General features: G+C 35.1%; 1 protein-coding gene across 1 annotated transcript in view; it reads left to right on the plus strand.

Annotated features, from left to right (window-relative positions):
• LOC129266334 (fibrous sheath CABYR-binding protein-like) overlaps nucleotides 1-2086 on the plus strand; it is a 29470-nt gene extending 27384 nt beyond the window's left edge. Inside the window, exon 9 of the mRNA XM_054904177.2 lies at nucleotides 2003-2086. The gene's annotated coding sequence lies outside the window, so the exon portion shown is untranslated. The remainder of the gene's footprint in view (nucleotides 1-2002) is intronic.
• The last annotated feature ends 15132 nt before the right edge of the window (nucleotides 2087-17218 follow it).

Below are 17218 nucleotides of genomic sequence, written 5' to 3' on the forward strand. Positions count from 1 at the left end.
TCACATGTAACCCAGGGAGCCCAGGGGCTTACCGTGTATTTTACCATACTCACGGGACTAGGGTGATTTATGGTCTAAATATTTCTCCAAATGAATTGTGAAAACAGAAATTATGCACTTACCACGATTATATGGATGAAGGTCTAACGAGTGGCAGTTTCCTGACAGCTGGGCACAAACTGGAACCTAAAAAAAAAACGAAAAGTTCTCTCCTTCTACCCCAGTCTCGATCGGCCATTTTGTTACAATTCTCAGCTCCCTGGGTTAATTCACATGGTGCTACCAAAATTCTCACATATTAATGTTATGATTGCTTGACATTGTTATTACCAGCTTTGTAATTATGATCATGTCATTCATACACTATCAGTGCATCTTGCATTTAACGATGGTCAACATTGTGATAACATTTTTGACATTGAACACATCTTAATGTAAATCAATAACAGATTTTGATTGGTTCATCTTGTACATACAGTATGTAAGGTGTGAAACTGTACATAAACTCAGTAGTCAAATGGTATGGTACAACAAATTTGCATTAATAACCAGTAAAGATATTTTATCTTGCCCCATTCCATCAAACTCACAATTGATACTTAACCCTATCTACATGTAGGCTGGGGTATTGTGGGAGTTCATATCGCGGGGGGGGGGGGGGGGGGGGGCTCCCAGCCCCCCCTTGAGATCTCGGCCATCGATGACGCTATTGCAGACCTGCCAACCAGTACGTTTTAGCCGTATTTAGTATGATTTTGCAACCAAAATACGGCAGTACGTTTTTTCTTTGAAAAATACGTAAAAAAAAAAAAAAAAAAAAAAAATTTAAACTAAATCGTAATTTATTGAGAAAAATAATCTCTTTATGTCTCTATTTCATAAAACGTGCACAAATATGGTTATTAGATCAATGTAATATCAGGTAACTTGGTTTTTTTTTTCAATCATTTTGTTCAAACCAGGGTGAAGATATACACATGTTTTAATGTGTTTTTTTTCATCTGCAAGAGCAGTGCGCATTTTAGCTTGCATGCAGCTTGAGCGCCGCGATGAGCGAGTGCGCCAAGCATTTATTATGAAATACACTTTTTTGGGAAAAATACAGTTTTTTTAATCACAGAATACAGTTTTTCATTCCCAGAGGTTGGCAGGTCTGCTATTGCGCCGAAAATTGGCACGTAGGTTGCCTGTTACATAATGTAAAAAATTCTGCATTAATTTATTTCATTGAATTCGCTATTAATTATGCTAATTTATGCATAATTAGTATGCGAAATCATACTTTTTCCTCTAATTCTCTAAACAAAGCTCCAAATGTTCTAATTTTTGGTCTAAAAACTCGTTGTGGTGTTCCTAGGAAATGAACGTGAAAAAATTGCAATATCAGATTAATTTCTTATGTATTTTATTGTTTTTGCAATTTCTTATTATTTCTTTGTTTTTTGGGCCTTTCGTTTTTCATCGATTTTTCGATGAACATTTTCAGGAACCCTTTTGAGATCATAAACAGCATAAAATAAATCCATTTAGACCAGCAAATCTAAAAGTAATCATACATTTCTGATTTTTGGTTGAAAACACAATTTGCATTGACTTTGTACACGAAATCATGTTTTTGAGAAATTTTTGCTCTGACATGCACTTACAAAATGTTGCATAATAATTTCAGAACCGTGTACCGGGGTGTCTCAAATTTGGTCTCAAAAGATGAGCATGCCTTGAAAATAAAAAGTCTGCGAGCGGCGCGGTAAAAAATTTGCGAGTGGCAAAAATATTGCGCGAATCGTTGGGGTGGGGGGGCTCCGAGGCCCCCCCCTGCCTAGATAGGGTTAAGTGAGGCAACAAACTTTCCACATTTTCATTTTTCATCACCCTCTGTCTTGAAATTCTTTTATTTCTATCAATGTATGTATGCCTGCACATTCTCTCGATCTATGTTCTGCCTCTTTACTTTTATTCCTTTTCCCCTTTTCTCTAACTGTACTTTTTGCCCTTCTACTAGCCAAAGACAAGTACTACCATTGTACAAGATAAAGCTCCAACCCCTCTACTTTCCACGGTCACATCTCAGGGTGATACTACTGAAGAAAATGAAGGGGTTGGTAAAGGATCCAATAAAAGTCAGGTCCTTCAGGTTCTTTCAGATGACAAGAAAGAAGAGGAAAATGGGCCTGTTGAAGATCAGGTGCAAGAAGTTCCTGCAGAAGCAAGCCTCGAGGAGTCCAAGGAGATCCCAAAAGAGGATGAAGAACATAATTTACAGATTGAAAGTTTAGTGGATACTGAAAATGCTGAACCTTTGGAAAATAGCATTGCTAACAAGGAGAAAGGTGATTCACAAGAGGCTCTTGTTGAAGATACAAAAGAAGGAACAGTAGGAGCTGAAGAAGTACTAGGACAACCTGAAGGCAAAGATCCAGAGCAAAGCCAGGATGTAGCTGAGAAGGTCCAAGAACCAAGTGAGATTGACCAGGGAGCAAATGACGAAGAGGCAGTGGCTGGTGCCCAACCTCAAGAAGAACCCAGAGGCGAAGTTGCAAAGGACATTGGTGATGAAAATGAGGGTAGGGACAGTGGATTAGGGTTTGAAGTACATGTAAATACACCAGATCCAAATGTGCTAGCAAATGAAGATCCCTCAGTTGAGCATGAACAGGATCTGGAAACGTCAGACCTTAAGGAGCCGGTCACAACCTCACAAGCCAACCTTGGCTCAAATGCAGAAGGGAATCAGGAAACTGCCCTGCCAATTGGACAAAGTCAAGATGAGAGCATAGAAGGTCAAAATCCAACTGATGCTGCAGGACAAGTCCAGGAGACGCCAGAAGCATCTGAGGTAGCTGACCCCACTGTAGAAGAGACATCAGGTCAGATCACAGAAGATCCTGCAAAGGAATCCTCAAATGATGGTGATGTGGCACAGGATGAAGCCGAGAGCAAAGAAGAAGATGGTGCAATGGCAGAAGAAGAAGGTGCAATGGCAGAAGAAGAAGGTAGCCAAAGCAAAGTGGAAGATGGTACAACAGGAGCGGAAGGAGGTGGCGGAGGGGATGAGGAAGGGGGAGGAGTGGAAGAAGGGAAGGACTCGGCATAGCCGTCAAGAAAAAAACAGATATACTACTTTCTCAGGTGGGGGCATTTTGTTAGTTGGGCCTTCATTTTGCCCAGAATCAAAGCATGTTTTTCACATTTTCTCCTGGTCATTCCTCTTTGAAGACAGTTTTAGTCTTCCTTTTCTCATTCAAAATCACATTCATAGAATTGAGGAAGACATTTTTGTGTGTTTTGTTATATATTACTCATCTTCGTTCAATTATAAACAGTCTTCATTCATTTCATTTCATGAATGCTCTCTAATTAACATTTACACCTTTTTCCACTATAAACACCCTTACTCTATTGTTCTAAGAGTTACTGTTTGCATGTTATTTCTCAATATTCATTATTGTTACATTTTCGAAATTCCTTAAAATGAAGTGAAAACAGTAAATTCATGTTATTCAAAGTTTAGTCTGCACATGTGCCTGAAATGTGTATTGATGATTTGAATGTATTTGTGTGTTTTGTTTTTATATGATAAGGTCATTTTATCAATGAATTGTACAAGTAACAGGGATATGATTGTTCCTTTCACAATATGATGTTATGCATGGTGTTGTACTTGATTGCCTTGCTTTTGTGTATGTCTATATTACAAAAGTGATTCTAAGAAGTAATTTTGAGATGTTCATAATGTGAATAATCTGCGTGATGCTCAGGTCGGTGTTCTTTCATGGTCAGCGGACCAAGGAATGAAAATGCTGGACGGAAATGCGAAACAGCTTGCAATGGCCAGGAAATGTGAGAGAAAGGGCTGTTTTCTAACACATGTTCATTCATTGCTCTTAACAATGGGTACCCTCCTAGTCTGCGGCCACATACCCTGTGTTGTTTTGCATGGTGCATAATCCAGAGTCTGAAGAATGAGACTACATGGAGATTCACTCTTGTACTATGAGTTTGGAGTCTAGTCTCCAATCTTGACATGTTACACATTTACTTTGTTAAAGAGATAAATTTGTGTGTCTTGCACAGTATTATGTCGGGACACAAACATTTTGACAGGCCTAGAGAAATTGGCTTTTGGAATGGGGAAATTATAAAGCTATTCATCATTAAGCATTTAGTATTATTATTTTTAGACAGATAGACACAGACAGAAAGAGAGAGGAAGAGAGTGCTTTTAATCCCAAAATAATGAAACTTTTAATAACATTGTATTCATATGACTCTTTCGGTTAATATTTCTTGTGCTGATAGAAATTAATATTTCTATTTCGAAATATTAGAACAGCAGGTATCCAGACAGAATAAGAACATTCCAGAAGAATAGTGACTTTATATTCTACAAAATGAATTTTGTTTATAATTTGTTTTATGATTAAAAACTTAATTAATCATTTATCCGGAGCCCATTCCAGGATATCTTGTTTTCAAAAAAGTAATTTAACATACATTGTAATAGCTGCCATATATGTATGCTGAATAGCTCTGCCTTCAGTATCTTTTCTATAGATTGGTATGTCACAATCATTTATATTCATACTCTTGAGACTCCGCAAATTGGTATTAAAATTAATCATAGATGACAATTGACAAGGAAAACTGACATGTTTTAATTTGATGAATGAATAACGAGGCCAAAGATATATGTGGACCTCGTAAAACACTTCGGATGGCAGTTTATGAAAAGGTCTGCCCTCTTCATATACGTACAAATAATGAGTTTGAGTTTCCATATTCCTATACTGAAATTTATTGCCTTTTCGTAATAAAACTAATATGAAGATATTACTCCTCAACTGCATGTATAGCAGATTAAGAACTCATTGGGAACACTCCTATAGGAGTGTATTAGCAGGTACTCTTGTCATTATCATGTCTGTGGTTAGCCACAGTATGGATATAGCCATGACCACACCATACATAATACATTCCTATGCTTGGACTGAATGAAATGGAATCATTTGTGATCCATGTGACAACACTTTGATAACCAAGTATGGGTAATACTGTTTTATAAGCAAGGGAAAGGGGGGGGGGTTGTAGGACAATGAGTAGGGGTGGGAAAAGTGCAAAAACATTGAAAAATAGAGAGGGGGTTGGGTAGGGGAAGAAAGGAGAGGGGCAAAGGGAAAGACGGGGGGGGGGGGGGGGGGGGTGTAGAAAGGGAGTAATGCGGGTCAGACAAAAGGGGCAGGGTTGGGTAGCGGAATGATAGCAAGGGGAGGGGTAAAGGGTATAGAGGGGGAAGGCCTATAAAATGGAGAGGGAGAAAAGGTGGAAGGTTTGGATCAGGGGAAAGAGAAAATGGGGAGTAACTGCTATATTTTCAGGTGAAATTATATCTTTACCTTTATTCAAATAAAGTCACTTAAAATTCATTCATATGTCATGCAAGCCTTAGGTCCCACATTTTGGCACTCATTATAATCATTCATAAAGTCATTTATAACTTTGCAATCGGCTTTATGAAACATACTCTTGCATAAATATCTGAACTCAAGAAAAACTAGAACTTCATCGCACCATTATGGAAATTTCACTCTCCATGTACAACACAGAGTCATCAATGTCCTATTATTTCACTTATTGGATTGGATGCCATGGTGGCGACTTTCTAATAATGTGGAATTGATTTTTATTAGATATGCCTTTCAAATTATTTTCAAGCATTGGTGTGACATGCTGTTAATTTAACGCCTTCAAATGCCAGTTCATCAGTCAATGTGACGACATAATCAATATAATAAACACTTGGTTTCATGCTCCAATTTCTACTCATCCTTTTATGTATGTGTCTCTCTATTCCTCCCTCTTTTTTTTCTTGTCCCTTCCATTCTCTCTTTTGCTCTTTTCCTCCCTCTCCTACCGATAATTATGATGATGATTAATGAATTCACAGATTTTTTAGTTATCAGTTGGAAAGTGTTATTACATCAACATTTTTCAATATTGTCAATTCTGATACCATTTGTTTCTCATTTGTCCGTTGAGTTCCCACGATTTGAAAATGGTATTATTTCAATAAAATAGACATGGAATCAAACTCAATTCATCAAATTCAATGATCTGGGCCCTGTAATACAAAGCTTTAATAGCGATGAATAGCAAATATGAAAGAATACTTCAGATTGGTTCCTGGTCAGTATTTTGAACCAAATGCATGTGTAGCATTGACCTTGATTGGTCAGTCCATTTTAATAGAGCTATTAATCACTAATCTATGTGTTACGGAGCCCAGATTGGTATCACTCTCTAAAATTGTAATAACCAATGATGTAAGCAAAAACAAAACAGTGTGAAGGCATGCAAAGATCTTCCATTCTTCCTTTTCTGGGACACAAAATGCAATCACCTCCCCTCTCACTCTCTTCTTCTCTCTCTTTCCATTACTCTCCAGCTACCTCCTGTTCTATCATGTCCGGGGCCTTGTAAGATAAAGCTTAGCAATTGATCACAGTGTTGATTTCTACGATTGATTGCATTGACTTTTATGCACAATCAATCGTAAAAATCAGCCTTATGATCAATCGCTATGGTTTATGATACAGGGTTCAGATCAATCTCTCACTATCCTGACATGTGTCTAGCCAACAGCATCTAACCTTCTAAATTAATATTCAACTCGGATGACATATTGACATTGATATCACCTCGACGTCAAGCTTCTAGCAAGTGAGGGGAGGAGGAGGAAGGGGGGGGGGGTAAGCGGAGAGATGGATAGAGAGATCATGGAAGAGAAGAAGAAAGAGGATGAAAAGATGGAGGAGGATGAGGGGAGTAAAAATGAAGAAGGAAGAGAATTAGATAAAGAAAGAAAAGTTGAGACAATCAGGATAGTAGAAATTTATTTATTTATTCATTTATTCATTCATTCTATCATTTATTTTATTTCTGGCAAAAGGAATTCAAGCAATTACAAATATACAAGAAAATCAAAAGACGCATCAACCGATGGCAAGGATAGCCAAAAGGACACTAGATCCTATTAAAGGTTCTCCCATCACCAGTTGATAGTTTACAAACATCAATAAAAAGACAGAGATTTAAATGTCATCTTAACACATTTATATATATCTAACACAAAAAAAAACATTGAAGCAATAATAGCAAGGTGAAAGAAGAAAAATGGTAATTATAGAAGAAAAAATACTAATAAAAGAAGCAGAAGGGGGATGAGGAGGAGGGACAATAACAGTAGAAAGCTTTGAAAGAGATTTTATGAATTACAGAAATGTGTAGACTAGTTGACGTGATAATGGTCTTAACACTTTAAAATATGAAAACTTCAATACGCTAAGAAGATCAATTGACCTGGTTAATCAGCATTTACCCTCCCCCGCTCTTTTTTGGTTGACTATATGGAAGTAATATTATAAGAGAGCTTGGAAACTTGAAATTACAAACAGAGCGATGCGGAAAAGCTTGGCAGATAGAGGGCGAAAGACAGACATGGCTTAGGGAGGATAATAAACAATAAGCAGTACGTGAATGAAATCTAATTATGACAGAAGTCAATTTAATATGTATTGGATACTCTCCCAAAGATGTGTGCATCGATCCCATCAATTTTCCTCTTCTGTAAAATGGGCTATGACATTTTCTATTGACAGTTTTATTGGAAAGTATTGGACTTCTTCCAAATTGGGGAGATGTATGATATTTTTTGTAGTCTTTATCTCATTTAAGTATGAATATCTGAGAGGTTTTGCTTTTAATCTACACAATATTTATAAAGTTGTGTCTAGTAATTTTATTGTCTATTGTCACCTTAACTTTTTATTAAAGGGGCCAATTATGAATACAGAAAACAAACTTTTGGGCGACATTATTTCATCCAGATTTCCTTTTCAAATCTGTCAAAGAGAATCTGTATTTTTTCCCCAGAGTTAAGAATTTCTTAGAGATGCAATGATATGATAAATTAAGAATTCAAATTTTACAACACAATTATATACAGTACCAGTCACCATTTTTTGAATCACTTTTACCTGTTTCAACCAGAAAACAATAGATTTGGTCCACTGATTCTATTGTTCTCTGGCTGAAACAGGTATTAGTGAGTCAAAGAATTGTGACTGGTAGTGTAATTAATTATATGCCTCCAGATCAGATATTAATTCACTTCCTTTAAATTTTTTGATATTTACAATATCTACTGTACTAATAAACAAGCATGTGACAAGCATATAATCATTGACTGAATCAGATTACTTCTGGAACTTTTGTTTCCAAAAAAAAATCATTAATTTTTTTTTACATAATGTGACTAGATGTATGTTCTTGGGATGTTATATCTAAATATAATAATCTGTATTGGTACATTGCTTGGAAGTTGTCAAATATGTTTCCATGCAGCTTGCCCCAGTGCATGGCAGTACTGCTTTACATTTTGCAGAAATTCAAAATTTCAACAAAAGCATTTCAGTTCATTTTTATTACACAAATCATAATACATTTTGCTTCCAAAATGGCAAGTAAAGAGTGGTCAAAATGAAATATGACATGAACGGATTACACTTATTAGTGTGCGCTTTATCGCATTCAAGGAATGGCACTTAAACTTAATGGTATTTAGCCAAGCGAGGGCTGTCAGACGGATGTAACTTGTATTTGTCAAATTTGAAGAGACTCAAAGAGTATAATGCCATTGCAAACAAGTCTTTCTCTCTCTTTACGTGTCGACGGGTAATGTCAAGACGTGTTAGAGCTTACTTCAATGAAGGTAAGTGCTTAAAGGGACTCATTAGAATATAAATAGGCCTGAATGTCTATTGAAATTAAATGTTTTCTTTGTTACTGTACCACATGAACAACTTTATTGCGAAAATAAGAGTGCCTTTTATTCTTTAAAAAGTATTAAATTGTAATAATGATGAGGATGATAATTATGAGAATGATAGTAATATTAGGAGTGGGCTATACATGGGTCAAAAATACTTTTTTTGTAATTTCAATATGACAACAGTTTTTTTTTATTCCTTGTAATGTATCTCAACATGAAATGACAATATTTTTTGTCTCGGGTCCGAGAAAAAAGTGTGCCGGGCCAAAATCCAAAATGGCCGCCAAAACCCCCCAAAATCACAGTTTTGGCCACAACTTTTTTATTTGGTGGTCAATTTCTCTGGTTTTGGTGTCTATTCATATGTTTTGGGGGGCAGGCAATTTGTTTTTCGTATAATTAGTACTTTTAAACCATTATTTGTAGAGTTAAAAGGTAATTATACCTAAATTTTCCCATTTTTGTAGCCATTTTTCAGCCAAAAAGTAGGTTTTATCATCCTGGGGTTCTGGGATATTAGATGGTACGAGGTCAACAATAGCAAGCAGCTTCATATAGCTATATTGCTTTTATTCCTCCACTTTGGGTTTTACCGATATTTGTGAAATATATCTTATTAAATAAAAAAGATGTCATTTATCCATTGGGACAATACAGTATACATATGTACAATGTACTGTACATACATACTGCACTGCATAAATGCATTGGCCACCATGACAGATAACAAGGCTTGTATAAACTATAGTGTCATAGAAATGAGCTCTCAGGTTTAGAATTAGATGCCTCAGAAATTGAAGGTATGTAATGTCTCAGAAATTGAGGGCATGTTTTGTCAAATATGCTAATTCAGGGGGCAGAGAGAGGTAATTTACACTATAGCTATTCTGGGCCCCGTTGCATAAAAATTTACCATTATCATTATGTTAACTTAACTTAATGGTAACTTGCATGCAATCCTTTATTCTGATTGGCTGTTGATCAGCGTTACCATGATACTAGTAGTTACCTGACCCCATAAACATAGGCCAGTTAGACACCAGAACTAGGTTAAAATAAAAGCCTCCAAATGAAGAAGATATGGCTAAAAATGTGATGTACGTATATATACATGTATGTGATATTTACATGTAAGTGTAATTTACATTGCTGGTTTCACCATGTACATCAGCTGAAAAGGAATCAAATTCACAATCTAATTCTAAACCTTTGAAGCTCATTTCTATGACACTATAGTTTATATACAGGCCTTGTCATATGCCATGGTGATGGTGGTCAATGCATGGATATATGCAGTGTAGTATGTACAGTGCACTGTACACCGTATAGCCCCTATGGATAAATGACATTTTCTTTTATTTAATAAGATATATTTCACAAATATCCGTAAAACCCAAAGTGGAGGAATAAAACCAATATAGCTATATGAAGCTGCTTGCTATTGTTGACCTCGTACCATCTAATATCCCAGAACCCCAGGATGATAAAACCCAGTTTTTGGCTGAAAAAAGGCTACAAAAATGGGAAAATTTAGGTATAATTACCTTTTAACCCTACAAATAATGGTTTAAAAGTACTAATTATAGGAAAAACAAATTGCCTGCCCCCCAAAACATATGAATAGACACCAAAACCAGAGAAATTGACCACCAAATAAAAAAGTTGTGGCCAAAACTGTGATTTTGGGGGGTTTTGGCGGCCATTTTGGATTTTGGCCCGGCACACTTTTTTCTCGGACCCGAGACAAAAAATATTGTCATTTCATGTTGAGATAAGGTAAAAGGAACACAAAAAAACTGTTCCCACAGTAAAAACAAAAATCACCCATTTATAGCCCACTCCTAGTAATATGATTGTTTCCCTGTTTTGAAACGGGGGGGGGGGGGGGGGGGGGTTGAGGGAGGGAAAGCACCCCCCATCTAGCTTCAGTCTACACCCCTTATATTCTCTAATCAATTACTAAGCATTCTCATGAAATAAATGATCAAAATAGATTATAAAAAATGTAAATGAAGAAGGAATGAATACTTCATAAACAATATTGATAGAGACAGTGTAGGTATAAAATGATGAATAAGTTAATGAATCAATAGAATAATCAACGACAAGGAAATCCTATGAAAATAGATAATCAATATAAGTTATAAAACGAGCAAGGAATGACTACCATACACAATGTAGAATAATAAATATAAAATTATGAATAAATTTGATTAGATATACAGATGAGATATATACCATTTGAAAAACTATCCTTGTGTTTGTTTCTTTGAGGGATGTGTGTCTGACACCAAACTCTTCCAATTTCCAACCACACTCGTAATGTGATGATGACACCGATAAATGACCAACTTAACAGCTCAGCCTTTTCTTCTTCCCTATTCATTTTATCCATCCATCCATCATTCTTAGCAATTGACTCCATGCTTGAAGGTAGCTATTGTACCTCTGTTTGAGAAATAGGGCACTCTAAAATAATTTAGGGCAGTGCACTATGCCTGAACTGGCAATCTTTGACGTAGCTGCTCATTTTTTATGCCTTTTATCTCATCTCTCTCATGGGTTTAACAAGGTTAGTATATTTTTTCGGATAATAGCCGGCTGTCGTAACGTTGAGTCGGGAGAATGATACACGTGCTGGATGCATTCAAGTAATTAATGTTCATTACCATCTGCACTCCTCTGTCGTATATTTCTCCCTGTCTAACCTAACAGGTAGGCTATATTTTCATCTAAAAAATTCGACCTACATTTTCCGTCTCTGATATAATTTCTTCTCTTAGAATTTAATCTAAATTGTATGTTTTGCTTATTAAATTTCTTTTTTTGGTGTAACTGCACTATACATTTTACTGATTCAATATGAAGTAATCATGAAATAGAATTGTGCTCATATATCATCAATCTTTGTCTATCTGTCTATCAATCTTTGGTTCCATCCATGTCTTTCCTTGTAATTTTAATCTGTCTTAATCATCCAACCTCCCACTTTTCTCTTTGCAGTCATACATGTACATACCATTTTCTATCCTTCTGTCTCTCATTCTTTCACTCTATTGATCTATTCCATTTTCTTCTTTCTTCATCATTCCACCATTCCACTTTCTTTTTAAAGTTTGTGTTATTCCTATTCAGTCTATCAATCTTGCACTCCATCCATCTCTTCTGTTTCTATCTCATCTATTTTCAACCTTCTATCTCTCTACTTTCTATATGAAGTCATACATGTACATTGTTATCCTGTTAATCGATGTTTCACTCCATCCATCTCTTCTGCTTAATTTTCATCTATGTTCAACCTTCCTTCCATCTCCTCTCTAAAATTATACTTTTTCTAATTGTCCATCGATCTCTTGTTTATTTTTCATCTATCTTCAAACTTCCACCCTTCCACTTTCGATCTGGGCTCCGCAACACAAAGGTTTGCAATCAATCGCTAAATGCCAATGACTATTAAATCAAGATCATCGTTGCACTCGCACTCTGTTTAAGATACTGACTAGGAACCAATAAGTGTGGTTCTTTCATACTTGCAATTCATCGCAAACCTTTGTGTTACAGAGCCCAAAAGTCACTATACAGTGTACTATTTTCCATCCTTCTGTCATTCCATCCATCTCTTTATCCATCCTTAATCTAGCCCAATCCTTCACCCTGCCATCATCCTTAGACTTTGGTAGGTCCATCACTCACTCACTGTTAATTTATGCAATTACCTGCTTCAGAATAGAACCTACCATGCTAAGATACTGTAGTCTTCTTCTACAGACTTCCACCAAATACGACTTATTCTATTCAATTATGATTTAAAGAATTATTATCCATTTTCAATATAATTTTGATACAATATTAACAGACTCTCATATTTTTAACAGTCATTTTCAAATTACATGTATCTTAATTTTTCACAAAACTATAAATGAAATTTGGATAAAAGAAAAGCCTTAGGTTGTAGCCCCCCCCCCCCATTTTTTTCCTCGGATCTCAGGGGGGATTCCCTCTGAAATTAATCGAAGAGAAAATGTTTTAACACAGCTTTATACTAGTCTTTGTTGCTCTTATTGCATGCTTCATAAATTTCATTTGATCTGACAAAAGATTGACTTTAAAATCATTTATGGATCCATTAGTAATGTTTACATGCTCCCATTAAACAATCTGAGTAAATATAGAAAAAGTAAATGAGCACTCCGCTCTTTCCCTAAATAGCAGTAATTGATTTTGCTGAATTACAACAATGAAAAACTTTGTTTATTAATAATTTACAGATAGACCTTGGCACCTTGCTTTTCTGTCACTTTGTAAATTGTTTTATTAGAATAAAATTTGAAACCCCATTCTCTTAATTTAGTTTTTTTTTTGTTAGAAATGTTGATAGAATATTATTGTATTGCAGGAATAGAAAATACATATCCTTAAAAAAAAAAACATGTACTGTACATGTATATCTTCGAGTGAAAGTGTGCTCTACACTGTATGCTTTTAATAAAATGAAAACCTCAATTTCTTTCTGCAAATGGCTAAGTTTGCTTGAATGACCGCATCCATTCTTTCTTCCAGATAGCCATTGTTTGCAATAAATGATGGAGGTATTTTGTGATATTTGATCTACTAATGGAAGTATGGATGAATGGAAATGTCTGTTATTTACACAAAGTAATCAGTCTGATTAAAAGCAAAAGGATCATTACCTTTGCATTGTTTTTAAACGTAGCATTAGAAATAAAACCATTTCCCTGCTACACTGATCTGGTTGATATTTTCCGCATGAATGAAATATAAAGAGATCTTTAATATTTAATTAGATTTTGGCTTTTAAGCTTTGGTTTTATGCTATGCAGTTTTTACCCAGATTTCATTTCATTACAACAATTGATACATATACCTTTGAATTTCTAATGTAAATCATCAACAATTTAAAGCTTTTGGCACAACATTGTTAATAACCCAATAGCCTGGGTTTGACAGCTCAACAAAATTTGAATTGTATTTTTTTAGAGAGAGAAATGTTGTAGACTTGGAACCAGAATGAAAAATGACTGTACTCTGTATATTTCCTGTCGTATTTGACATGCCTGTGGTTTTGTTAATATACAATGGTTTGAGTTTAGTTAACCATATCACAGCTATGTTGAGCAGTGAAAGTAATTAAGCTGGGTCTGTAAGCCCAGACTAACATCTCCCCAAAACCGGGATCGTAAATACGCACACAGGCTTAATGAAGTTTTAGGAGACACTGGCCGGCTCTCTTCATTTCATTATCTATCGTCATACCGGTAGGTTCTCTTTGCTGCTGACAAACTCTCTCTCTGCACTCCCCCGCTTCAAATTTACTTTCCTCTTGTCTCGTTTGGGATATTTCACCTACGATTTATCAATTTGGTCATCCCCTTTGCATTTTTAAAGGATTTGGTTGATTTTCCAGCTTTATTTTCAGAAATGGTGAGTGTGACATTTGTATGAAATCAAGTTATTTATTTGATTTGAAGCTTTTACTGCTTCCGCTTTACAACGTGTGACACTTTATATTTGGGATGGGCTCTTGTGCCACCAGCGCAGTCTATGATTGACCTGAGTTTAATGAAACTGAGTTGTATTGAATTGCATTTAGATGAAGTGGCACAAAGTGAATTGAATTAAACTGAAATGCAGTCAAGTCAGTGAGATATTGAACTCGACAAATTTGGATTGAAACAAGCCGCAACCTTTTGTGTCTAGTAGAATAATTTGCTTCCAGTTATACGTTTTGTAATGATTGAATAATTGAAATTTATAAGCAGATATTTATTCGTGATAGATTTCCATTTATAATGCAGTGTAGTAAAAAGCTGTCTTCAGCTGTATTTGTTTTATTATATCATGTACTTGTTTTTACAGTTGGAAAGAATGGATGGTGGAATTAGTAGTGTATATGAGAGTTTTGATACCCCTTCGTCCTAAAATAATGAAATAAGCAATTAAATGGATAGATAATTAAGAATATAGATCAATTAATGAGTGAATTAATTGGTAAATTATTAAATTAATAAATTGAAATACTGAGCAATGGCAATAAATAGATGTGATTATGATAATGAAAAAAAATATAAAACTAAAATAATGATATTGAGCATAACTTGATAGAACATTTGCTGTTTGTTGAATATCCTATAGAAATAAGGAATTTCTTGATATTTTTAATAAACAGCAAATAATGTACTAATGAATTGGATACAGCCCTATACATGTACAGGAGCTATATCTGACTTAAACAGCAACAAAAAATAAAAGCAAACAAAAACATACAGAACACTCTACTCGCTGTAATGAGATTTAGATTAAATTTGACGGTTAATCATTTGTTTAGACCTCACATGAATTACAAATCTGATTTAAGCTTGTTTCATCACATGTAACCCTGTACTACTATAAAATTAATATTATTCGATATCCAATTTGCGATGAAGCGGCAACGTCAGAAAGAAGTGACAGTAATTTCTTGCAATTTGGTCTGAGTAGCAATAGGGACATGAATTTCCTGGGTCAATATTTTAATAATGTTGTAAAACCCAGAAACGATATAATTATTTGAACTCAAAATACCGCCAGTCTCGCCAGATGGAAATCAAATTTGCAGTGATAAAGAGTTTTGATCACAAAACGAAAATTGGTTTAAAAATAGATTAACCATAGACTCCTATAACCTTTTGCTTCATATACTTTTGAATGAATATATGATTGTGTGGATGGTATGATATTGTATATGATTGTCAACTGATATTTATAGTTTATGTGAGTGAATTTAAACCAAAAAAAAAAAAAAATCAATTTTAATATTCTCTTCTCAGACAGGTTTACTTCTCCAAAAGAATTAGGAAGATTATGTAGATCACAGGAAGATGATTTGATGTTGTTAAATGATTTTTAAATGATTATTCAAAAACTTGCATGGAATTTTTGCAAATTGTAAACCAAATTAAAATCTTAAAGTGATTATGACATATATCACATATGAATTCTGTAGTTGTTTTACTCTGAAATTCAAAATCTGAAGTTATCCATGAGCATTCACACTGGAATGCTCTATTGAAATTCAAGCTAGGCCTGCTTGCGTTTTCCTATATAGCATTCACTCTGGAATGCTTTATTGAAATTCAAGCTATTGAATTGTGCTGGCTTACGTTTTCCTGTGCTTATTGATAGAAAATTCATATCAAAAGCTTATTTGGAAGCTATACAATACTCATGCACGAGGAATGAGTTTATTGATATTTTATACAGATGACTAGCTCTGAAATGAGAAATACACAAGGTATGACGGCTCGTATTGATTTCCTGGCGTCTGTTGTTCATGAGAATAACTTCATCTGGAGAGAAAATGCCTCAATTTCTCTCTTCTTTCTGTTTTCTCATCAAGTTTATCATTTTGTGATATATTCCCTAACCTTTTAGAGATCTCAAAAGGACATCAACTGTAATTATGTATTTGAGCAACTTGACCATGTTTTCTTAAGCTAATAGAATTATGTAGTCATTTCATGAAAGAAGTTGATGATATACTAGAAAATATTTATTTGTTAGTATTTTCTGTTTTTGCAGGGGACTACTTTCACATCTAAAGTAGAAAGCAGGGGCCTCAGAATTTGTTTTCAAGGGGATGGGGGCAGCTGACCATGCAAAAAATCACAATAAGATGATACTTTCAAGCTTTAATACACATCTACCGAAAAAGTGTTTAAGGTGGGGGTGGGGGGAGGGGCTCAAGCTCCCTCTGACCATGTGGTTATATGGCCCCTGGAAAACTGTACGTAATTGTGACAAACTTGAACCCTTTATTTTATTCATATTTATGGTATGTCAATTTTAACTTCAAAGCAGCTTTAAAAGAATTCCATTTTATCTCCAATACATGTACATAAGCATTGGTAGATTCATACAAGTTTGTGTGAACGCACCCGCATTGAACGTTGTTAATACATCATTCTATTGAAACCACCATTATTGCAACGGGTCAGGGAACAGTGAGTATAGTAAACTCAACAACTGTTAAAAGGGAAGATGGCAGATATAGATTATTTCAACTTTCCCCTCTTCTATTGAAGTGCTTATCCCAGAATGTCAGAACTTAAAACATTTGAAATAGATGTATGTCAGATGCCTGCGTATCAATATCTTTATAAGTGCACCGGTGCATGTAGCGATGCGCCCAAAGCTTGTCAAACATTATTTGGCTCAGAAATTTAAAGATCAAGGTGGATAGTGAGTTCAATACAGCATGCTACAAGCTCCTTTCCTTCATGGTATACACTACTGTATCAAATTTTTTATTTAATTGCCAGAATCTGTAAGTATTTTGCCCTAAATATGTGACATTTTCCTCCATTATTTATTATTGTAGAATCTTATTGTCCA

The sequence above is a fragment of the Lytechinus pictus genome, chromosome 8 (genome assembly GCF_037042905.1).
Source record: "Lytechinus pictus isolate F3 Inbred chromosome 8, Lp3.0, whole genome shotgun sequence".
Taxonomy (NCBI): domain Eukaryota; kingdom Metazoa; phylum Echinodermata; class Echinoidea; order Temnopleuroida; family Toxopneustidae; genus Lytechinus; species Lytechinus pictus.